General features: G+C 33.9%; 1 protein-coding gene across 3 annotated transcripts in view; it reads right to left on the bottom strand.

The window, feature by feature from the left end:
* The window catches only part of LOC134794159 (myosin-4-like), a 200475-nt gene that overhangs the window by 107109 nt on the left and 80204 nt on the right, over window positions 1-13162 (bottom strand). Inside the window, exon 2 of one of the 3 annotated variants that reach the window (XM_063765876.1) lies at window positions 6424-6474. The exons of the other annotated variants lie outside the window; for them this stretch is intronic. The gene's annotated coding sequence lies outside the window, so the exon portion shown is untranslated. The remainder of the gene's footprint in view (window positions 1-6423; window positions 6475-13162) is intronic. 3 annotated transcript variants of the gene reach the window in all.

Genomic DNA, 13162 nt, shown 5'->3' on the forward strand with positions numbered 1-13162 from the left:
CTAATAAGGCCTAAATACACAAAAGTTTTAGCGGTGGGCAAAGTAATCCGGTAATTTGGCATCCATACCAACATTGCCCACCACCAAAAACGGATTAGGGTTGTCACTTTCATCTAATTTACCCAACTTCGCAAGTAAAAGAAGGTTATGTTTGTACACTTAAATAAGTTTATAAATATATACTGTATTTAATTTGTCTTATTATCCTTTATTTAGATGTTTTATCCCGTTAACGAATGAAAACACAACAAAAATCATATTTTTGGTCATTAAACTATTGTAACAGATTTTCTCAAAAGTGACAACCCTAGCCTTTGTAAAATGCTTAGGCGAGCCTTATTTGGAAATGGGCAAAAACGGGTAGGCAACATTGCCCAGCAAATTTATTTAAAAGTTTTTACACTTATCGCTAAGTTATTAACAGGGAATGGTAGGATTGCCCAAAACCTTTAAGTGATCCTTAGACATCATCATCATATATACGAGCTGTATTTGAATACCAAATTGACGTGGGCAATGTTGGCGAAAACCCCGGATATTTTTTTATTTGCCCGCCCTCTAAAACGCAAAAAAATGGGTAAAAACACGATAAAAAAATGTTTTCTTCACATAAACTGATGCGTTTGATCACAATGGACGTGCTGAGCAAAGAAAAGTCATATGATGTGATTTTTTTTGAGAAATTCGTGTTTTAAAAAAAAGCGGGCAAAGTTGATGATAATGAGTAATGACGGTACCTACTCTTCGAAGGTCGCAAAAATATGTGACATGCTCTTATGGTTCTACAAATAAGATCGTGTCAGATATTTTTGCGGCCTTCGTTGTGTAACATAAATTGCAGGTGACTGTACATTTGGAATAATTATTTTATTTAGTTTCAACGGAAGTTTCAAGTTTAGTACGAAAATACTTCAGATATGCAATATGCACAAAATGTAGACCTAATCGAAATAAAACATTGCTTTTTATAGTAAATTTATAAAACATTCGATACATAGGTATACATAACAATAACCAGGCCACAACGCTATTGGCCTACAGGCTTCAGGAAAGCTTCATCTCGGTCTCCAAAGCCGCAAAAACTTGCTAGTACTTAGTGCTGGTCTAGCCTTTATTTTTTCTTGAAGATTTTCAGAGAACAGCACGTACACGCATTATACATATAGACGGAACGAACGGCATAATCATAATAATTTATTCGTCGCAATCCATGGTATTACAGATCTAGGTACAAGACTTTCAGGTATTACTTATACGAATTACATAACTCTTCCTGTTAATAGGCAATATTTTAATATAAAAGTTCTATAATATAATACAAGATTACAGTTGTCATCAAAATTCATTGACATACAGAAGTCAAATACGTTTTTAAAATGACGCAAAATGATACCAGCATAATAAAAATTGATCCCAATCAGTAAAGATGAGTCTTTAAACTTTTTTCATTTTAAGCGAGTTTTGAAGGAACATAATACTTAAATTCGACTGTAATCGTATTGTTTTAATATAGTTTACTGCGGTTTTCAACAATAATGACCCGTAAATAACAGCAAATGAAATTTAAATGAGACGCGAGCTGATATTTATGTACCCTATTTTTTGAAATACATTTTATCTACTGGTATGCTTTCTCGTGTGCGTATATGATTTAATGTCAATATAATTGTCAAAAGCAAGAAAATCAAGCTGTCATTTTCATTTGAAGAAGTACACGTGTGCTCCGGTGTAGCCCCAACGGGCATCTGACTTGAAGAAGAATTTTGAGTGATGTCGTCAATGTATGGAAATTGTTCGAAAGTTTACATTTTAAATTGAATTTCTGTGTTGTCTTTGTGAGTAAAAATATAAATCGATAATAAATTGGTAGCTGAATTATCTAGCTTCCAAAATCATACAATAATTCAATTACTGTCAAAGACAAAATTGTTTTGCTTCTGTCTCAAACGGAACTCCATATTTTGATTTTTTGATACTTTTAGTGTCGATTTGTAGAGAATAACAGCAAATTAAAAATATAATGGCATAAAGAGTCGGTACACGGTTTCTTCGTGAATAAATGTACGTGTAATTTAATGCAATTATCAAACATTTATTGAACAAATTATGGTTACAAAGTGAGGTCTAAATCGAAAACGTCATATACCGGCCCCTTAAAGATTTAATGCTAAAAATGTACATGTCATTTATAATTTCGCCTTCTTTCTTGTGTGTTTTGTTTACTAAAGCATAACAAGGTTATTATTTCAAATTGGAGCAAAAAGTTATATTTATGGCCCGAGTTAATAAAACTAAAACGTACAACAGCATTACGACATTGACCTACCTGTGAACTTATATCTTTATATGCTATTAACAGACATATAATCACTATTAAAATTCATTCATTTAAAACTGACATCGACCGTATTACTTCGCGTTAAGTTACATTTTAGCACAGCTATCTAACCATATAAGTTTTCATACGAGGGTTAAATAACAGCTAATGCCTATTACAAATTAAAAACCACAAGGTCATGTCAAGCCGCAATTGTGTACCGCGCCCTTGCAACAATAAAAGTGACTAATGGCACATCTCTTTCAAAAGTTCAATTCAAAAATACACCTTAATTACTTCCACCAAACGCTCAAAGTCAAATGAAATTAATTCCAGGATAGGTGTTTACGAAAACAATTTTCCCATCATAAAAGAATACGACCAATTTGCATTTTCGCGGTGCTATAAAAGCTTTATCATACCAACTTAAGGTTGTAGTTTCACGATAGAGAAGCTTTTAAGTGCAAAATTAATTTTGTATCACCGTTCATAGTAGGTGCCTATAAGTAAATAGAATGTCGGATAGGTATGTAAAAGAATATACATGTTATTGACCCAAAACAACACGCATAAAATGCCCTTGACATGCGACTCCCATGTTTTATATGTCTCACAAAGCGTCAAAAGTTTATAAATAGAAAATAAACTATATTAACGTTTAGACATTAGAATAGTTTTTCTACAATAAACTGCATACATGTTTCATGATTTTTATCTTCTACATGTTTATAAGAAACATAATGGCGTTTATTAACTTTATTATATATATATCGTGTATCAGACGAAGATATAATTTTAATTGTTTTTAGACTTGTTCTTAGGCAGCAAAAATATCACTCAGTAAAATCACTACAGCGTATAATACCACACATTATATGTATTAATCACTCATTAAATCTATTTATTTATTTATTTGTTTATTTATTTATTTATTACTATTCGGAGATCCAACAGCTGTTAACATATTAATAGGTTTTATAAATGTGATACAAAAAGCCAATTACAGGTTCTCACCAGTAAATACAGATTAACAAAAACAATTGGTGGTTAGCACTATTGCACTACACATTCATTTCAACGCCAAAGGCAGAGTAGCAAATTTTGAATTCGTATTACTAAAGAATATTCAAAAGAAATACAGATTAACAAAAACAATTGGTGGTTAGCACTATTGCACTATACATTCATTTCAACGCTATTAAAATACGTTTAATGAATTTTGTATCCTCGTGCGATAAATAATAATAACTAAGGTACTGTAGGTAGTGTTTTAAGGCTAATAAACTTTATGGTTAAAGTTAAAGACTATTTGCCGTTACTTAAACAAAACCTAAGGAATTTAGTTTGATTTTGTTTATGTTTGGTTTGTTTCAATAACACTAGACTAGTTAGTAGAATACATAGGTGTTCTAACTACATTAATGCACATAAAAAAACGCATTTAAACGATTTGCAAGTCCGAAGTGGTCCCATAAGAGTTCTAGTTGTGCGGAGCTCTAAAAATCGATCTCTGATATAATTTGTTGTGATTCTGTCAAAGTTCAAAGGCCAATCAGAGATTCAGAGGTCAAGTAGAATATATTATTATTTATATATAAACGATGTAGACGATGGGGAACCTGGATAAAATTGGAACAATAGTCGCATGACAAAAGCTATATTAGATCGACATCCTTACACATTCATAGAAATAATGAAATATAGTGAGAAAGCAAACGAAAGCCATACCCATAACTCTATCGAGACCACATTCCGAAAGATTATAGAATACCAACCACAAACGATTAGCTATTATGCCATTACACTGTCACAGCAAGACTGACAAGCGATATAGAGCTATCACCATCTGACGCTGGACAACTTTATCAAAAAGATTACATATACGTTTAAACTTTTAAAGGAATATAAACTCAAATAAACTTGACTTAAGATTCAAATCTATATTTTTCTAATTGTAGAAAAGACCTTTTTACAGATTTAATCTTGATCTGATCACGCTATGCTCTTGTGGTTTTGATAGCTATGATTATTTGAATTAAACAGTTTTATAAACGGACTTTCGGTGCATATGTTTGTAATTGCTCTAGTAATTGCTTAATGAATAGCTTGAGGTTAATATGTTTTACGTCTACTTTCATGTAATTATAGCCGACGGAACTAGTTTGATTTTACACCTCTGTTCTCGCGGCGCCATAACGAAAAAAACCAAGATGGCTAGACTGTGTAGGGGAAGACCTAAGAAAGCTGAGAAACCGGAAGAGGAATCATGACAGCGGGAGGAAGACAGTAGAGGAAACCAAAACCCATAAAAGGATGAAGCGCCATCTGAAGAAGAAGTAAGACCCCGCGCGGCGTATTAAATAATATAAAATAAAAGAGAAAAATATAAATAATAGAGAAAAATAATAAACATAGAAACAGGAGGAAACAAGCAGGATGTTGGCGACTTCCTGCGCTGATCTTCCGATGAGATCACCGGTGAAACAGTCACGGCAGGTAACAAAAGAGAAAAAACATACAACAGGCAGAAGTCAGTTTAAATACAGTGAACTAACGATTAAATAAATAAGTATATACATAAAAATGTGCAACATAGAGAAAACAGAAGACACATAGGTATTATTTAATAAGATAATATTTGTAAGTTCATCAGCTATAAAATCAGACCAATCCCATCTTGGCTTATAAAACATCTTCGATCATAAACTTAAACATGGTCACCCGTGGCTCACTTCGACTTCAAGGTCTGGTAAAAGATACAAAAAATAGTATCTAGCCTATTTCATTATATTATAATTGCAATAAAGTGCAAAAGGTACATGGGAATGGCTGCCTCGGTCGGTTTCTCAACCGCTTCTGTAATTCGAGACTCGTGATCAAGCCTGATCTCTGATTCGTTTGGACACCGTGTTACAGGGATCGATAACAAGCATCAAGATGTCAAAACATAATACAATTAGTTTCGATCAAATTGTATCTGAGTATCTTCTTCTTACTTGTAAAGGTCTCGTTAGTTCCACGGTACTTTGTCTGCAAATAATCGTAAGTACGTGGGGTCAACACCAATACTCGAATAAGGATTTAAGGTACTGGAAATAGATTGAAATCGTATGTGTTGTGTGGCTTACGCTAACAGAAAACTTCAGAGACGACACTCTTCCTTGTTTACCTCCCTTGGTTGGTACATTATTTCAGGTTTAATTTTGAAGTAGGATTTTTTTTTTTATAATCGATACCTAGCTATAACACTTCCTTATATTGGTTCACACATGTAATTTGAAATAATTCGAATAAGTACAGTCAAAGAATTTAATTTCCGATCCATTGTGTTGTGTACCTTGTCACAGTGACAATCAATATAAATCGCTAGAGACTTCATACTTGTCACTATGACAAAGTCCAAAATGGGTAGAAAATTTAATTCTTTGACTGTACATACTCATAATAAAAACTGTAAATGAGTCAAGGCAAGCGGTAATTGTTTGCGAAGAGTATCCGAGGAATGCATGCAATCATACGAAATGCACGAATGCGGCAATTAAACCTAATTCCATCGAATTACGGCATGAGAAAAACTTTGAATAGGATTTTAGCCAATTATTTTTTATTCATATAGGTACATATGACGTATTTGCCAGTTTAGGTATTTACTACTCTATCTAGTTGGCTTTATTCTCACACACATGATCGTATGCTTTTCATTAGAAATATTGCTCAGTTGCTCTAATGACTTTGGAAACAATTCGCAGAAAGTACCCACAAACAAAAAAGGCCTAATGATTTCACTAGGTAAGACTGGTGTTTTATTTTCGAAAAAAGTACTAATATGTAAAATATATGGTCCCCTAGACCCATATGGTGGAAAGATTTGCATCGATCCAGATGCCGTGAGTTCAGTTCAAAGTCACACCCAAGATAGTAATTTTTCCACTTCTTAATTTATTCTAAGCTTAATAAGAACATTGTTCGCAGACGTTTCTGGTTGTTTAAAATTAAATGATGTAGAATCTTTTTCAGTGATATATACCTTAAATTTTTATATTAATTTATATTAATTAAATCGGTCAAACAAAATATGTAGTGATTAGGTTGTAATTAGAACTCACCTTATGTTACATGCTCAGCGTGTTTACTGCTCATTTTCACAAAAAAGATTCCTTACCTGAAAAGAAAAAGAAAACATGATTACTTTAAGTCCATTACCTCGTACTAATTGCACAATTAGGGCCTTATTTATTAGTGTTGGTATTAGTACAAAGTTATCGTTTTTGTTAACGGGATGGTGCCGTATAGTAAAATATTCAAATAAATTATTTTGACAGTAGTAAAATATGTTTGACAATGTTTGTATTCCCATGAGATGGAATAAATGCATTGCGGATGTTTACCTTTTGTTATAGGATGATCCTACTACAACCAGCAGTCCAAGAGAAGGTCATTGTTGTTAAATTGCAACTAACTTTAATAGTATAGTAAATTCTTTAATATTCGAGCAACATTTTGCTTAGGAAAATTACATAAATAATGAAGGCTTGATAAAAATACAGTAATTATTTTGTCAATATTACTGACATTTGATTGCAAGTATTATAATAACGAATTGAACTTTACGATAATCGTCGCCGGAGAATCGGTTTCGTCAGTAGGTATTACGCTAGTGTACGTAAGTACCTACTGACTACTGTCTTAAAAATTGCAAAATACGTTGTTACCTAGTGGATTTACATTGAAATCACCCTTTACAGAATCTGGTTGATACTCGTCTTTAATATATGTAGACTGGTTTGTGGTTGTTAGCACAGCAGTTTTATTTAGCATATTGAAAATGAACATAAACTGCATATTTATGCATAACATTACGATGACTATACTGCATTGGAAATCATACGAATTGTAAAAAAAATTAAAATCTCTAAAGTTCATTGCCTTTTTTAGGGTTCCGTACCCAAAGGGTAAAACGGGACCCTATTACTAAGACTTCGCTGTCCGTCCGTCCGTCCGTCCGTCTGTCACCAGGCTGTATCTCACGAACCGTGATAGCTAGACAGTTGAAATTTTCACAGATGATGTATTTCTGTTGCCGCTATAACAACAAATACTAAAAACAGAATAAAATAAAGATTTAAATGGGGCTCCCATACAACAAACGTGATTTTTGACCAAAGTTAAGCAACGTCGGGAGTGGTCAGTATTTGGAAGGGTGACCGTTTTTTTTTTTGCTTTTTTTTTGTTTTTTTTTTTTGCATTATGGTACGGAACCCTTCGTGCGCGAGTCCGACTCGCACTTGCCCGGTTTTTCTTTTTTCATCGGATTTTGTGACGAACCAGGGCATGGGTAACAAATAAGGTTTTATCGCTTAAATTTCTTTCAAACAACCTTTTATTGGTAAAGCACACGATAGAAGAGACATAGGATAATGCAGGTTTTCGCAGACTGGGTTTACGGAACTTGACGTCATAATTTGCGCCATTTTGCGTGATGTATTGTCGGCACTCTTACGAATACGTCTCCGTCCAGAAGACTAGCATACCTTCTCTTAATGCTACCGACGACTTCTGGAAGAGACCTCGGTCATGTATTCTTTTCTCCTCATTTTTCGCGGAATTAGCACAAAAATGCAATAGAACTACTACAGCATACACTGTGTAGGTAAGTTAATTGTGCCACCTGTTAACTTTCGCCGTAATTGCGCTTTCGGCAAAACACCGAGTTTTCGCTAATTGGTGATTGGCGAATCGATGTCGCGTATCGAAGAGTCTTCGGGTATGGATTTTATTTTAGCAGGAAACGTATGTTATAATTACAGGATGCTCAACGATTATGTCAAGCAATGATTTTTAAAAGTAACTTCAGTTCCCAGTGCAAGTTGTGTAAAAGTAGAATGCGCTACGCCGAACCGAGATAACCATGTTGATCACGGGCTGCTTTATGGTTAACAGTGGATAAAGATTTCATGTGAAGGGTCTTTCATCATTTACAAACTTGATTATTAACAAGTCTAATCCGACAATATTGATGGGATTGACATACGTGTGACCAATGACGAGTGACCTTTTGACCAGTGCCGATGCCGGTTTAAACTTGTAAAACTGTAGACTTGTATTTAAAAGGCCCTGAACATAAATCCCTCAAAGTATAATAAACTACGTCTAACCATCAGCCCAAGATAGACAAATCCACTAAACAAACCCAAGGAAAGCTGTCCGAGCAATCGAAAGTGCTCGATTGCTATCAGAACCGGCATTGATAAGGCAATACTAGGGAGGAACTTACTCTGCAGTGCCTTATACAGCTAGTTTTTGTTTACAATGTGATTTCTCTTTCTCATGTTGTTTATTGCTTCTCATGGCGTTTCAGGGTTGTAAAATATAGCTATTAAATAAGCAATAATTGTTTCTTATAACTTATTGATGTGCGGCTTTCTTGAAGGAAGAATTTCTAAACCAATTGAAGTCTTTATTGCACAATGAGTAATATATTTATAAATATTAATCAATTATGAAAATGATAGATAGCCAATATAAACTCTATATTGAAGTTAGACTCATTTTAACTATATCGATAAGCAGTGTAATTATTTGTAAAAGACAATTACAGCTGAACAGAGTACTAGTATTACAACCACCATTACTTAAGTCTATTGAGTAAGACAGTTTTTTCACCCTAGTCTAGACTCGCAGTTAGTGCTTTGAAATTCATAATGCACTAGATTACATGCATAATGTAAGTGCTAGAAAGCCAATAATGGGTATCGAGAAAAAGTAGGTGGTCCGATGTAGGCCAGCAGTGATCACGGTCCAGCTGTGGTCGGACACGGGGTTCTTCACCCGGAGATTTAATGTAAAATATTTAAAAATAAAGAAAAAAGGGGAAATGAAGATAATTTTCTGAGACAAAGTTAGAGGAGTTAACTTACAGTGTACTTAGTTAGAACTTTTAAACATTTGGTTCTTTTGACAGGGTTTTTCGGAATATTTTATAGGTACAACATATTACTAGATACAATGCATTGTGGAGTACTAAATTGAAACAAGGATTTATATAGGCTCCACTACACATCCCTGAGTGATCTAAAATATTCTAAACAATACCGAAACTGTTTATTAATGTCATCATAAATACTATTTCTTCAATACTAAATATAAGGTACCTGACATTTTATCCAAACAGACACATTGTCAATATTTAACTATTTCTAAATAATCGAGCATATCGCTTTTACGCTTTTTTAGTTATGTCGGTTTTACGAAGTCTATCATTGTTGAAAGCCTAACCAAAAATTGCCATTTTCTCGTTAAATTTTAAAGTAAACATATGTAGGAGTGTTAAAAGCATTTGTTTCTTTTTTGTAGTCGGTAATGCCGATGACTCGTCCTATTGTTGAAGATTTATAAATAGTGGTAGGCAATGGAATAAAAATAATGATCATTAAAATTCCAAACACGACAAAAACAAAGGCGTGAAGAGATTAGCTGCGATGATTATTGTGCGGTGGTTGACATTGTTTTTGAATAATAGATGTTACTTATGATTCTATCTACACTTCTTTTATAGTAAATTGGTGCATTAGTCAGGTACTATAGTAGTAGGTACAAAACACAAATTTGAAACCTAATATTATTTCGAAGTTGGTACGTTCGGTTATCGTGATGACGTACAGCGGGCTGAGTGTACTTAATCAGCATATTAGGCTTCATTTTGAAATCAGAGGCACTGATATTGATATAGCTTGTTTTATAACCAAAGGCAAATACTTGAATGTGTTTTATTATTATCAGTAGTTTATACTCGTATATTTTTAGTATGTACGCGTAAATTTATTCCTTAATAGGATAAATATAAAAGCAAAGAGCCGCCTAAGAGTTTATTAACAAGACCAAGACATTAACTTCGATTGAAGGTTTTTACTAAAGTGTTTGCCGCTAATTGCTACTAACTCTAGTCAGCGTTAATTAAAGTTAACTCCTTTAAACACGTTTATAACCTGACTATGGATTAACCATTAGACAAGGCGATAGCACTAAGATATCTCATTTATGCGGAAAATGACTTTATTACTTTCCAATAAAATTTAAAATAAAATGACAAAAAAATGCCACAAGATGCAAAGTAAATTGCGATTTGCGATCACTTTAAGACGGTGGCGTCAACGTATAATTCTTCGAAGTAAGTAATATCCTTACTTCGAAGAATTATAATAACTTTACTATGTCTAAAACAAAGATTTGATAAAATCTAAACTTTATATTTTCAAGCTTAAGATCGTAATCACAATCACAAAAACTGATAACACCTTCATTAAATATTGTTAAATACAACGTTCTAGATCTAAAAGTTGACTGCATCATGCATCTACAAGTAGATGTAAGTTAAACATGTAATACGAGATTAATACATACAAACCATCCAGCACCTGACAATATACATTACGTTATAAAGATGACTAACAACTATCATCTTTATGAAAACATGTCTACCTACATATGTTGTATGTAATGCACGCAGAAAGAAGTATCAAATTACTCTGAAGTACCATCGAATTTATTACAACCTGAAAAGCGTAACGTGGCAGTCCCTATTGTCCCTAGGCATATTAGGTATTAGGGACTAGTATAGCAAGTTTCATTAGCTACAAAATGGCACCCCTGACACCAGTATGTTTTGTGCCTCATATGTAAGTTATAACTGGGAATTAATTTTTCTTTACCTATGTTTTAAATTAAGTAAATAGAAATGCTATTAAATAACAGTAATTTTATTTTAGTGTAGTAAATGACCGGTTTACCACCATTATCATAAATATTAACCAGGTGATTAAATGAAACCTGTGCGAGCGCCGGTCACTGCGCTACTATAGACACAATTAACTGACCGAATTTAATCCTTACTGCAACGAGTTAAAGTGTACCAATGGTAAGTAAAAAGTGTCACTGTAAGTACCATCGTACACGCTGTTAATTGACAGTTTATAACCCCTATTGCTCAGACGATAAAGTCCACAAATGGTCAATCAACTGTGAGTACATTGAGAGCAAAAATCTCAACGATAATGATAATGGTAACCGATTACACGGAGTAGGCGGACAGGTTGCTGCTAATTGTCATTGACTGATTTCTAATATTTATCTTTTTAATCATAGTGCGTGCAAAGAGCTAATCGAGATTATATGCTATGAAAAGTGCGTGTGCTTAAGTTACAGTAGCAAAGAATTCATTCTTTTCTGCTTCGATTCCTTGAAGAATCTCCACAGAGTATATGTATACTATTATAGGGATAGTTGTGAAGCCGTTGTGTGTTTGCTATGACTATGCATTATGTTGTAAGCAATTATTTTTCATGTTCCCTAATAGTGCCTCTCTGCTCCACATATTTATAACATTTAGGTAATATTTATGACACTTGGTTCGATTCATAAAAACTGTTGCGAGATCAATATGTTCTTCCAGCCAGCTCCCCTTATCTATCCTGGATTTTAGTTATTCTGTATGAATTTAATTAATGTAAATGATCGGGCTACAGTGTTTTTTAACACGTCTGGTAAGTATATTTCTAATGAACGCTAAACCCATACAGTAACTTAATAGAAATATAGCAAAACAGGAGATAGAGCATAAATGAAAAGCGGCATATTTTCTTGGAAATCAATTGAAATGCGTAGCGTTTTAACATAATTACCTATACACGGTGTTTTCCACCGTTGCTTGCGAGATTTATTAACTTATGCGACCGCAACATTTGCAACTCGAGCGCATACCGTTCAATGATCTATTATAGTAGCCGGCGTAATAAAGGCAACATTCGTGGCGACTGCAAAGTACTAAACTACAACATCACTACCAATTTATTTTTAAATTGTGTCGCTGTCGTTGTACATCGTCTTACTGTCGCGATTAGAACTCTGTCACTCATTTTATCGAGGTATTTGACAGAGACAACGCCCGCGTCAACGCCGCAGCGGGCTCAGCACGGTTCCATTTTTATCGACTATCACTATGCGCGTCCCTTTCGCACTTACATACTTGTTAGAACGTGACAGGCATGGTGACAAGGGATAAAAACGCGACCGTGCTAAGCCGCCTGATTGATGTAGTTGAAATCCGACTACATAAAAAAAAATAGTTATGGAAATTATTTTTGACCAATTTGTAGCAAAGATTGTTCCATAAGTACACTAGTATTTCATTTAGGTATTTTCAAGTGTCAATCAATTGAGTTTATAAAGAAATCCTACCTGTTAATAAAACGTTTTCGTCAACGTGTCTCAATTGACATGATTTAGCCTACATATACAGCCTACGGACCAAAAGTAGCCGAAACATAACTGATACAGGTTGCCAGAAAAGGTATGAGTGTGTAATTATAGCACGGCCAGTTACTAAATTGAAACCAGGACATTGATATATTTCATACGTGCTAAGACATGTTTGGACATGTAGTTCGGACATATTATTAAATATTTGTATCTAATGATACCTATCTAGTTCGTTCCTTTTTTGATTCGTCATTGTACAATGTACAAACAAACTTGCAAAACGAAGCGCGCTATAATATACCGGGTGTGGCCTGTAATATGAGCAAAAAATTTAACAGTGTGCTGTACTCCTCATACTGACCAACATTTGTTCAGCGACTTTTAAAAATAACTTGGGGTTTGATTTTTAATACACTTTAAAGTTTATTCTAAGACGCAATGTATTGCGAATTTTGTTATGTTTAAGGCATAGATTTAATATATAGAGATCCCGTCTCAGCGAGCTGTCACTGTTGCCATTTTTGTTTAGTGTACGATTAACAATTTAACACCACCTTACTGTAACCATGTCGATAAAGTCATATCGATAAA

Source organism: Cydia splendana, chromosome 10 (assembly GCF_910591565.1).
Source record: "Cydia splendana chromosome 10, ilCydSple1.2, whole genome shotgun sequence".
Lineage (NCBI taxonomy): Eukaryota > Metazoa > Arthropoda > Insecta > Lepidoptera > Tortricidae > Cydia > Cydia splendana.